Here is a 10,171-nt window from a genome sequence, read left to right as displayed (position 1 = left end):
TCAACAGATTATGCAATACCTGGGAATATTAACAAGAGAAAAGTAAAATTAATTCAAATAATAGAATTTACAGAAAATATATACGACTAAAACAAAACTGTATCTCACTCAGGCATTTTAACAAGCATCTTACCAACGAATACATATAACACCATTTACAAATTAATTTCGCTTTAGGAGTCAATATAACACCATTTATTTCCCGTAAGACAGGAGAATTAAGAATCTAAGGAAACAAAATAGGCAAATAAGTATGCAATCTTCAAAGCATAAACAAAACCATCTTCTGGCCAACCGACTAGATGATGAAAAGTAAAATTTCCATAGAGGCTCATTGCCTTCATCCCCTTAAATACCACTTCCAGAACAACAGCCTACAAGATAAAATGAAATTAGTCAATCGATTATGCAATACCTGAGAATATTAACAAGAGAAAAGTAAAATTAATTCAAATAATAGAATTTACAGAAAATAATATGACTAAAACAAAACTGTATCTCACTCGGGCATTTTAACAAGCATCTTACCTACGAATACAAAACAAGCTCTCACTCTAGACCCATTTCCCATCCTCAATTTCAAAGAAGCATCGAAAATACTCAAGGACATAAAAATAATGCAGATCTGTGAGAAATACCAGATGAAATTAAAAAAAAAAAAAAAACAAAAAAAACAAAAAAAACCTCTTTTCTGGTTGGATGGTGGGTCGTCGATGGGGGTGGTGGCGTTGGGTGCTGCTGAGCGTTCGTCGAGTTTGGGCCAATCTTAAAAATACACAGATTAAATATATCCCATCATCTAAGAAATTTGAGCAAACACTAGAAAAAACACAAACAAAAAAAAAAATCAAAGAGGAGCCGTGGGGAGAGAAGCACCGGATAATGGATGGCGGCTCCTATCTGGTGCAGTAGGTCGGCGTCAGCGTGGGCCTCGCCGAAAGCCAAAGGCGTGGGGTGGGGGAGAGAGAGCAGAGCTGTAATGGTGTTGGGGAGAGAGCTGAAGGTGAAGGGATAGCATGGGTGGTTGGAGTAATGATATGCTGAACACCGGTTTGGGAAGAAAAGTCTCGTGGGGGAGAACTAGAACCGGCGGGAGCTGATAGACGGGTTCGTTGGCGGCGGTGACGGGGGGGAGACGCATGGTGGGAGGGAGGAGTCACGCCGGCACCGGTGGGGGAGAACCAATGTGCCGGTTGGGGGGAGAAAATGGGTTTGGGAAGAAAATGGGGGGAAATGAAAAATGGTGATCGCGGGAATTGGTTTTGACGCTTGATTTTGAAATTTTTTTTTATTTATTTATTTATTTTAAAACAGAGGTTACGACGTGGCACATGCCACGTCAGCGGCGTGCGTTACTGTTCACGCACGCCGCGTAACTTGAATCATTACTCGAAGAAAATATATCAGTAAAAAAGAAAGAAAGAGCAGCTGGAAAAGAGTCGGGCGTGGGACACAATGAAAATCTCTCTTGATCTTCTCTGACGTTCAAGAGAATCTCTGGCTGTGTTTGCCGAGTCGTGATTCAGAGTAAGCACGCTGTGTAGGAATTTTTTTTTTAATATTTTAATGCCAAGAAAAAAAAATAAAAAATTTTTGCACTGGCGTACTCAAGATGCTGCATGCTCTTTTTATTCACCCGTGTTTGCCCGGGATTGGACCAGAGCCGACATTGTAGTGTCTTTTTAAAAATATGTATTTGATTAATTTCAGTGAAAATATTTTGTGAAAAAACATATATTTTATATGAAAAATGTAAAAATTTGTAATGAATTTTTTATTTAAATAATAATACAAATAAATAAATAATGTATAAAAAGTAAGAATATTATAGTTAATTTTGAGGTGAAGGTATTTTTTTTTTTTTTGGGATTGAGGAGAGGCCCGGTCCAGCCTCTTGGCAAACACTGCTGGCAAAGGACTAGATTGGACCGGACCTAAAATTTTTTTAAAAAAAATTTCCAAAATCAATTTTAATATTCTTATTTTTTTATATATAACAGCAATCATTGTTTTAGAGTAATGATATAAGAGTTTCCTTAGAGTTATTCTAAATGTGATGTAACATTTAAAATTATTATCAAATTTAAATACCACATCTCGTTTAAGATGACTCTAAAAAAACTCTAATTCTCCATATACTAAAAATTAATTGACGTAAAAAAAGAAAGTATTTGATGTGAAAATTTTTTAAAAAGTTTTATTTTGTGCAAATTTTTTTTATTTAATTAGCTGTAAAGAATAATTAATATAATATGATGGATAAAAATATTAAAAAATTAAAAATTTTAAAAATAGTATTGAGCTGTTTTTGGCCTTTGTTTGATCTTTTGATACCAAAATCTCTATTGATCTTCTGACGTTCAAAATCTTTTGTTTTTCCACTCCATTTTTTTTTTCTTGGGTTACTAAAGAAAATGACAAATTCAGGCGGTCTTGCTTCTTTTTCGTTGATGGCAGATCTGAGCTGCTGCAGTTCAGTCTTGAGAGAGCAGCAGCTTTGTCTTTTTCTTTATTTTGGATTTTGTTTTTTTGCAACTTTTTGACTTGGCTTGTCAATTCAGATGTTCGAATAGTGATTATTGGTCACCGCATGAGCAGTAAGCTTTGTCTTTTCTTTTCCCAAACCCCTTCTCTTCTCACTCATCGTGGAGGTGGCTGATTTTTTCCAAGTAAGAATCTCTCAGATCCAAGCTTGTGTCATCGTTGATGCCAAGTAATCTTCGTCTGCAACCTTTTTCTTTTTCCTGAAGTGCTTTTATAGCACTCTGTTTCGCCGATCTCTTCAGTTAAGCTTGCGCTTGGGCTCTTTTAGTGATTTGTTTTTTGGATTGGCTATGGCTGGAGTTGGAATCAAATCTGTTGAAAAAATCTGTTCTTTTTAACTTATTATCTGACCGTTAAAAAAACAAATCTTTTTTCTCAATCTCTCATCTCCTCCGTCTCCTCTTTCTCTCCTCTCATCTCTATCTCTCTCAAAGACTCAGTCTCTCTCGTCTCCGCCTGCTCTCTCAATCTCTTTCTCTCATCGTCTGTTTCTGTCTCCCTCTCTAGTCTTCGTCATCTCAGCAGAGAACGATGCCGACTGGCGGGATTGATTCTCGGTGGTGTTTGTATAGTTTCTTTATCATCATACCCGTGATATGGGAGATTTCTTGATCGAAGGCTTTTTCCTTTGCAGTAACTAGCAAGTGGGAAATTTTATTTCTTAGGGTGTAAGCATAAATAATATCTCAAGGTTTGTAATTCCAATTAGGATTGAGATATAATCCGTTTAATTAAATTAGTTGAATTAATGTTAACTTATGTAATCTTATATTAACGACTCGAGTCGACCCGACATCCGACGTTTAGGCTCTCAATTTTTGATACTATCTGTAGATTAAGGTTGATTTATATAATTTTATATGTATGCACTGAAGCAACTTCGCCTTAAATACACGGAGTATAAAAGTACACTAGAATATATACGAGGTAAAGATGGTGCTGGTTGGAAAAAGAAATTAAAAAAAAAAAAAACAAGATGGTGCTGGTTGAAAAAAGAAATTAAAAAAAAAAAAAAACAAAAAAGAAGAGAGAGAAAAGAGATCAAACGTCGTAAAAAATGTGAAATGGTAACAAAAAATAAGATCTTTTGCTTTAAGAGTAAGAATTCAAAATGGGTTTCATAGCTAATTAAATAGACAACTGAAAGCCATGTACTTGTTTGACAATACACCAAAAGTATTTATCAAGTTTTGAGAAGTAGTGTTAGCCATCTCTAGTCTTCGTCATCTCAGCAGAACCATGCCAACTTAAATTATGTTTCAAGTCCAAATCCACAAATGCAACCTTCTAAAATGAAAAGATGCACTAATGGATATAACTGAATGCCAAACTCTCCCATTAAACTCCTCAATTACCTACAATGTTTGGCAAAAGACTCAATACTGTTGGTGGGTTAGTCATGTTGGTGGGTTTTTCAATGACTAAAAAATCTTGTTGACAAATTGAGCCATGTAATTATATGAGTGCGACAAATCTTGTTGTAGAATAAAAGAGACAAAAGCCATTGGCTTGTATAATAAGATTGTAATTAAGTAATTGTTCATAAATCAGAGTTTTCCCACGCCACCAGCATTTTACCATAGACTTTTACTGGTCAAGAGGACTGCTATCTATCCACTCTCGCTAAACAACACACATTTGTGATAAACAATTTACTAAAAAAGGTTAATTTGTGAATCCATTCTGAAAATGTAGAAAAGACCAATAAAACAAAACAAGTCAGAATCATGAAGGAGAAAAGATAAAATACAAGTGAAGGAGAAAGTATGGTCATTCAAGTGTAAAATAATGTGCATTGTCATACTCAAATCAATACACAAACAAATTGATGTTTCTTTTTGAGTACGTTCGTGTACAAAATAAAATAATATTTTCTTTGACTCTCTACTTTTCTGTTTGCATACCGCAGCGGAGTGAGATGACTTATATTGTAGGTGCTAAAATTTTTATTTTATTTTATTTTCTTTATTTATTTTGGCATTAGGTAATGAACTTGTATTTTTTTTCTTTTTCTAAACACAAGTACTTAAATACAACAAGAATTTGAGCTTAAAATTGTATAAAATTCTCTAATCAAATGCTTAAATTCTAACCACCAATATTCTCACCATTTAATAACCAAAATATTCAAATTATAAGACAACTTAGATTAAGAATTGAGCTTATAGTAGTACAACATGCCAGAAGGAAAAATCATGCATGGAGAAAATTACATGTAAAAAAGAAGAAATTACGATAAAAGTTAAAAAAGGATAAATCAAGAAAATGATGTTCAAAAATAAAATATAGTAAAAATTAGGTAAGAAGGAATGGAAAAGAGAATAAGAAAAATAGTTCCAAATACACTCGAACTTCTCGCCGGTAATCTTCCAAAAAGCTCACAACCATCTCTGTCAATCGTTAACTAATTTGGTTGGAATTGAAATCCTACAACCATTTACAGCATGAGAAAATTCAACTAAATCGATAGATACAAAGAACATAGTTGGGAAGAATTTAGCCTGCCACATCTCTTGTCCGTTGTCCTATTAGAAACCATTGAAAAATAACTTGACATGATGCGATAGTGTAACAGATTTTTTTTTTTTTTTTTTAATTTTTTTTTTTTCAATTTTGCATTCAACCTCAGCCAATAAGACATAAGTTCAAGATGACGATTGGATTGAAAAAAAATTATGATAGATAATCCCCTGCATAGAGACCCAACGTGATCCAGCCTGGAAGGGAGGAAATTATAATAGCTAATCCTCCGACAAAAAAATTTTGTTGAGGCAGAAGAACGCATTGGTGCTGCCAGAGAGGACATAAGGGAAAATAAGAAATCTTAACATATTCCACCTAAAATAAAGGCTTTAGATGCAAATACTTAAATATCATATCTTTGATTTATAATGCTGAGATACAACAATTAAATAACTAAAACTAACTACCTTACCTATTATCATCTAGGGTGATAATAACACTCTCCAAATAATTAATTCACCACTTTATAAACTATATGCTTCTTTTCTATTTTTTAGATTTTAGATAATTGTAAAAAGTTAAGAAAAAGATATAAATAAAAAAAAAGAAAACTTACTGATGCATGTGTGGTGGAGGAACATCCGTCAAAGATTGACATTGAAATTCTATACCGAGTCCAAGAGAAAGATCCGATAGAATATCAATATTAGCGAAAATGTTTGTCGCCATAATTGGCAGTCGGGGTTGGCTTGAGCAATCGACTAAACACGGAGGAAAGGGTTGGATGGGATAAGACTTAAAAGAGGATGAGGAGTGGGTAGGTGGGTTTTGTAGCTGCTTCTTATTATGTAACACCATTTGAGATTTGGGAAGAGTGTTGGATCGAATGAGGCGGAAAGGGGTTGTGTGGCTTATATAGCTGCTATTTAGATTTAAAGAATATGTCATATCCTGGTGAATATTATTTTTTTATTTTAAAAAAAAAAAAAAACGAAAACTAAATAGCCCTTATTTGTTTTACTTAATTTTTAAACTAAATAGCAGTCAGTGGGCACTTGAGAGCATTTTTAGCAAACTCTTTAGGAGGAAGTTGGTCTTCTAAATTTAAGAAATATATCTAAAAAATTGTGAAAAACATTTCACACTCTTTAAATAAATCTTAAATATTAAAATTGTTACAGTAAAATTATTGCAATCCTTATGGTTATGAATACAGATGCCTCTATTTATAGAAAGAAAAGTAAGCTAATAAATTAAGAAAATAACAAGTAAATAACTCTAACATAATATTCTTAACAAAAAAAAAAAAATGATTCTCTCTCATTTTTCCTTTCTCCTCTTTCCTCTTATGTCTCACAATTCTCTCTCATCTCTCCTCTCATATATATAATATAATTAAAAAAAAACAAATATTTAAATGATATCGAGAATGATTAAGAGAAATTATAATGAAGTATACTTTGACATAAGAAAGTAAAAAGTAATTCAAATTCTTAAATGTAAGAAAAATAACAAGAAAGTTACTAGAAATGCTATGATTGAAGATGCGAAAATCATATAGCACCTACCAATCATGGAGGGTAAGTCATATGAAGAGAATTACTAATGTTGCGGCACATTGAATAACAAAGTTGGCTTTGAATCTCACATATTGCCCTCCCTTGCATTGGAGGTTGTATTGGCCGAAAGGTCACTTTAATAAATGAAATATTCGAGTCCCAATTCAAAAATAATAATAATATGAAAAATTAAGACTTCACCCAACATTTTTTCAAAAAATATGTCAAATTCTGTACCAAAATATTTCCTTTACAACAAAATCTTGTACAGTTAGGCAAGAAAAAAACTTTTATGAAGCAATCCTTCCTTCTTCACCACACTACTTCACGAGTCATACGAGACCAACGTTGCAAAGGACGTTTCTAACAACAAAAAAAAAAAAAAAATGTAATCAAAATTGACCTATTTAGAAACTTAATAAAATAAAATATTATAAAAATTCAAGTGCTTTTATATATATATATATATATATATATATATAAAACATCTATTCAATTTTTTTATTTTCTTTGTAAAAAAAGGTTATTTTGAGAAAATACATTTATTTTCGTTAGTTTTTAAACAAATTAAAAGCTGATTTGGAATTGCGTTTCATAAGTAGAGTTTTTAAGTTAAAAAGAGTTTTTGGACAAAAATTTCATTTTTAAGACTTTACCAAAAATACTTTTTAGCTATTTTTTGGCTTTTTACTCTTAAAAATATTTTTAATTTATTTACTAAACAAATTTTTTTTTTTCAAATAAATTTTTTTGAAAGTTATAAATATTTTTAAATTTTTAAAATGTAATTTTAAACTGACCCTAAAAAAAATATAAATCTTTTTGAAACAAAATCTTTTACAGCATGTCAAGATAAAAACTTTCTGAAGCTAGCTTTCCTTCTGCAGTAAACAGCTTTAGCTACTGTCAGTCTGTCACGGGTCATAAGAGACAAGGTTACAAAGAAAAGTTACAGGAATGCTTTTGGTGTTGCAGAAAATAAATCAGTGAAAAAGAATCAAGGAGCAGACAGATAAGGGGAAGACGTCAGGCGTGGGACTCAATGAGAATCTCTCTTCCTGATCTTCTCTGACGTTGAAAGACGGAAAAGGAGAAGGCGCCAGGCGTGGGACTCGATGAGAAACTCTCTTGATCTTCTCTGACGTTGGAAATCTTTTGTTTTCCAATCCAATTTTTTTTTTTTTGTTTTTTAAAGTCAAAATCATAACTATAATTGAAATTATTTGTTAATATAAAAGTAACTTTAAATGTTTAATATTTGAAATTTTTTATTAAAAAAAAGTTCTCTAATAATAATTCTTTTGCAAAACTTTTTAGATGTTTTTTATTTTTTATTTTTGTTTAAACAAATATTTTGATTTTACTAAAGATGAAATTGATTTTGAGTATTTTAAAATGTGTGATACATTCACAACTTAAACCTAAGTTTAACTCAATTTTTAAACCAAAATTTTTTCTCTCTAGTTTAGAGCTCTCTCTTGACTACTGGCATTTTTTTAAAAAAAAAACTTAAGAAAAAAGTTAAGTCAAAATTAAATTTAAGTTGTACCTTTATCATTTTTTTTTAAAAAAAATTTGTATTATGAGAATTTTTGTTAATGCTTTTTTCTTGAAAAAAAATAATAATAAATTTGGACAGGAAAACATTACCAAAACGGGTTTGAGTTTTATCTTTAGGACAAATTTCTCTTATACTGCTTTGCAAGGTGTTGTCTTCAGCCCATTGATGACTTGAAGTACTGCTTAAAAACTCTCACATGTTTAGCAAAAGACTTTGACCTTTTTATTATACTAAAAATTAATCGATGTAAAAAAAATAAAAGTATTTGGTGTAAAAAAGTTAAATTTTTTTTTTTTTATTTGAAAAAAAAGGTTTTATTGGTATTGAAACTTTAGATAAGGTTAAAAGTACTCCTTCCTTCTGCAGCACACAACTGTCACGGGTCATAAGAGACAGACGTTGCAAAGGACGTTATTAACCTAAAAAAAAAAAAAAAAAAAAAGACCTTATCTAAAGTTTTAAGGGACGTTTTGGTCTTTTTGGAAACTTAATAAAATAAAATATTGTAAAATAAACCAATTAAGAAAATATAAACTTTCCTGATGCAAAATCTTTTACAGCAGTGAACATAAAATCTTTCTGCAGCACACTGTTTCCGCTACTGTCACGGGTCATAATAGACAACGTTTGGAAGGAAAGTTACTGGAATGCTTTTGCTATTGCAGAGAATAAATCAGTAAAAAAGAAAGAAAGAGCTGCTGGAAAAGAGTCAGGCGTGGGACACAATGAGAATCTCTCCTGATCTTCTCTGATGTTTGCCAAAGGACCAGATTGGTCCGGACCTAAAATTTCAAAAAAAAAATTTCTTCAAATCAATTTCAATATTAATCTTTTTTATATATAACATCAATCATTTATTAGAATAATGATATAAGAGTCTTTCTTAGAGTTATTTCAAATGTGATGTGATATTTTAAATTATTATTTAATTTGAGATGATTATTATTTAATTTTAATCTCTTGATGATTTTAAATACACATCACATTTAGGATGATTTTAAAAGGACTATAATTTTCCTTATATCATTACTCCACTTTTATTACTATTCAAATAAAAAAATTATTACAAAATAAATTTCTTCTCTTTTTTTATATAAAATATTCTTACTTTTTTTTTCTCATATCAATCAAATCTGCTACAGTTTCAGTCCACTTCCTCAGTTTCAGTCCACTTCCTCAAGTCCACTCATTTGCCAAACATTGCTACTTTTATGTTTTGTCTTGTGTTATTTTTTGTACTTTCGCAACTTTTGTCTTGTTCCAAAAGTACAGCTCAGCATTTTAACTATTAACTTTTAATATTTTAATTAAAATTTATTATTTAGAAAAAAAAGTCCACGTACCCCCTAAAACTACCACCAAATTAAAAATGTCTCACTTCAAATTTTTAATTGTGATAATGTTCTCACAAATACTCTTACTTTTTTTTCACATCAATTAATTTTTAAAATAATAAAAAGGTCATAGTCGTTTGCCAAACATGTAATGTGAGAGTTTTTAAGGAGGAACGCACCTCACGAAATAGTTTTAAGACAAATTTGTCCGTAAGAGAACTCAAACTCGTTTTGGTAATGTTTTCTTGTCCAAATTTATTATTTTTATCACCTGAGAGCGAGAGATTGTATGTTGTCAGAGCAACATGTATATATTGACCTATTCAAATTTCGTCAATTGCTAACCGTAATTGGCCTAAACAATTAGTTGGTTAGTAGTTAATAACCACCAATTGTCTCTTTTCTAAAGTAAATTTAGTACTTCAGAAGAAAATTACATCATTAACAAAATTTGACCTAATCTAAATCAGACCTATCTTGCCACTCGTGTGACATAAATCAGACCTATTAAAGACTTTTTTTTTTTTTTTTTTTCTATTTATGAAACCATATCTGTTCTAGATATATTTCCCTTGTTCTAAAATTGAAAAACTCAATACTTAAAATCTTTCAATAATATATACCGAAAAAGCAAAAGGCTCAATATGAAATATTAATTAAATACTCAACTACAATTTTAAAAATCAAACATTTTAAACTCACTAATTTTA

The 10,171-nt window shown here is 30.9% G+C and overlaps 1 long non-coding RNA gene across 1 annotated transcript; it reads right to left on the bottom strand.

The window, feature by feature from the left end:
- Positions 1-4,931: 4,931 nt before the first annotated feature.
- LOC132161699 (uncharacterized) lies at positions 4,932-5,876 on the bottom strand. Its single transcript, XR_009438172.2, has 2 exons — positions 5,624-5,876; positions 4,932-5,334 (listed from the first exon to the last, which is right to left on the bottom strand). It is a non-coding gene; the product is annotated as an uncharacterized LOC132161699 (long non-coding RNA).
- Positions 5,877-10,171: the final 4,295 nt, after the last annotated feature.

This window comes from Corylus avellana, chromosome 10 (genome assembly GCF_965113065.1).
Source record: "Corylus avellana chromosome 10, dhCorAvel1.hap1.2, whole genome shotgun sequence".
NCBI lineage: Eukaryota > Viridiplantae > Streptophyta > Magnoliopsida > Fagales > Betulaceae > Corylus > Corylus avellana.
This window is presented reverse-complemented; position numbering and strand designations above follow the sequence as displayed.